Source organism: Danio aesculapii, chromosome 8 (assembly GCF_903798145.1).
Source record: "Danio aesculapii chromosome 8, fDanAes4.1, whole genome shotgun sequence".
Lineage (NCBI taxonomy): Eukaryota > Metazoa > Chordata > Actinopteri > Cypriniformes > Danionidae > Danio > Danio aesculapii.
The window spans coordinates 47,373,490-47,376,457 of record NC_079442.1 but is presented as its reverse complement, the minus strand read 5'-3'; positions in this window follow the sequence as shown (position 1 = coordinate 47,376,457).

The window sequence follows — 2,968 nt, the reverse complement described above, 5'->3', positions numbered from 1 at the left end:
ATCTGACCTCTTTTCTTGTAAATGAGCATTTTCTATCAGTCACTTTAGACAATTCTTTGGTTTTTAACAAGGTACATTTTCTTTTGCATCAAAACCAGCTAAATCCACGTGTGCTTTTTTTTGCAAAAACCTCTAAATCCACCTATTGGGTCAAGACATGGTAATTAGTTGAAGAATCACTAAAGATGCAATTTAAAATTATTTTACCAAACATATAACACATACACAAACCAACTGAAATTACAAATACATAAATCTGTCAAGTAAGTGGTGGTTCGTTCCACTGTGGTAATCCCTGATAAACCAGGGACTAAGCAGAGGAAAATGAATGAATGAAATCTGTCACGTAAGTGCATCATTCAATAACATCAAAACTGACATTAATTAAATCTTAATCTGTTATCATTTCTGATATTTGGGACTTGTATTAATGTAAACATTGCATGTAAACATTGCAAACTAAGCTTGTTAGATTCAATGTAGTGTAAAAGCATTGTGAAACATCAATATCTGTGCATTGTCCATTAATAAAAAAGTAATACTATTTATTGAAGTATATAAATGTATAAATATATAAATAATAAATATAACATATAAATAATGTATAGTTTTATTCGTTATATTTATCTTTTAAAACATAGCTTACATTAGCAAATAAAAAACAAGGTAAGACCTACTATGCAAAAAAGGGGATGTCTCTCAGAAGCTGTCATGTATTCATCCTCACAATAGTCAAGGTCTTGGTGTCTTTTCGTATCTTGTTTATCCTCATAGCATCAATGCAGGATAAAAGAATGAAATCTTAACTTCGTCTTTCCTGAAATGGAGTTGCCGTTTAATATATAGTATTCAAAGTAGCGCTGCAGCGCAAACAAATGTTATGAATGCATGTTACACTTCCGACTGTACATTGTGTTTTCTTTTTCTTATAATGCACAGTTTTGAGGTAAGGGACATTTTCATTTGCCATTCACTGACAGTCGGACAGGTTCATGAAGTTCATCAAACCTCATCTTTTAAAAACTGAGTCGGTAGCGGAATAAAACAGTCTCCTTACATATGAAAACATATGATCTGATTCGTGCCTTCTGATTGGTTCTCGCGATATAGCGGCTTTTGCTGTCAAAGGCAAGTGGCGTTGAGATGGTTAGAACCAAAAGTATTTTTGAACATGTACTACATGTCTACAGCATTCACTCAATGCAATTATCAAATTTTTGGCGGAAGTGGCGTTAAGCAGCTTTTGCATCTGAACTCTTTATATATATATATATATATATATATATATATATATATATATATATATATATATATATATATATATATATATATATATAAAGAGTTCAGATGCAAAAGCCGCTAAACGCCACTTCCGCCAAAAATGATATATATATATATATAGCATTTAGAAGCATTTAAATAGATTGTTCATACAAAAATTTAAATTTACCCACAATTTACCATCATTTACTCTCCTTCAGAGGTTTATAAGGTTCTTTCTTACTGTTGAACACAAAATATGCCACAGTCTACCTAAGTATACTTGAAGGTCTCTTGAAAATGACAATGAGTTCACTTTACTCAAATGGCCTCCACAGTCACCAGATCTCAATCCAATAGAGCACCTTTGGGATGTGGAGGGACAGGACATTCGCATCATGGATGAGCAGCCGACAAATCTACAGCAACTGTGTGATGCTATCATGTCAATATGGACCAAAATCTCTGAGGAATATTACCTAATAATATGTTGAATCTATGCCATCTAAGAGATTAAGGCAGTTCTGAAGGCAAATTTGGGTCATACTCAGTACTAGTAAGGTGTACCTAATAAAGTGGCCAGTTAGTGTATATCATCAAAGGCATTAAATGGTCTTAAAATTACAGAAATATAGTTTATCATAGTGTATTTTAGTGCAATATATTGTACAACCAAAAATAAATTGTGTGACAGGCGTATTCATGACATGTGTCTTGTCTTGATTATAAAGGTTTCATGACACCTCCTTCAAGTAAAGTGTTACCAAAATATCTCTGTTTATATTCTGATACATAAAAAAAGACATCTGAGCTTACTGAAGAGCTCGTCCAGTAAAATAGATTAGAAAATGCTTGTTATCTGAAAACAATGATACACGTTTAGTCATTTGACGCATGTTGTACTGTTATATCTATGCCTATTGTGCTCTTCAGTCTGTTGCTAAAGATAGCCACACATATGATGCCTGTCTTTGAACTATCTTCATTCACACATGACAGAAAATGTACCTGGAATTGCAAAACATTAGCTCATCCAGATGAGCTTTAGATTGAATTGAAACCGACTACACCGATAAAATGAGCCAAAAGAACAGAGAGAAAACTTTATTACGCGTCCTTGCATACTAGTTTGGATAGCCTGGTGTGTACCAGACACCTACTGATCCACTCTGCCATTGCCACCGCTGGATTGTGTTCACACAGTGGTTTTTGTTTCTGAATCAGAGTGACAGCTGTTTACGCCTGTGGCTAGATTAATGACAGCACAAGAGAATACGGTGAAGCAGTTGGATACCTTTGTTTACTTGCCTCACGATTGCACTTTGAATTTTAACAAGTTTAGCTTAGTGTTTAAAGTGCCACACACGGAACGAAAGCTGCATTTATTAGCCACAAATGCAATGGCTCAAAAGAAGAGAATTGAGCCAGCTCCTGCTGAGCACAAGTCGAAATGTAGTTCTTAGCTGATTAAAAATGCCATCATGGGAATGCAAAAACATGCTAATAATGCTGTTTTATAACAATATATCATGGCGATTTAATATATATATATATATATATATATATATATATATATATATATATATATATTTTTTTTTTTTTTTTGTCTTCATATGATTTTTTAAAGATGACAGAAAATACAACATCCGTCCATCCATCTCTCCATCCATCCATCCATCTATCTATCCATCTATCTATCCATCTATCC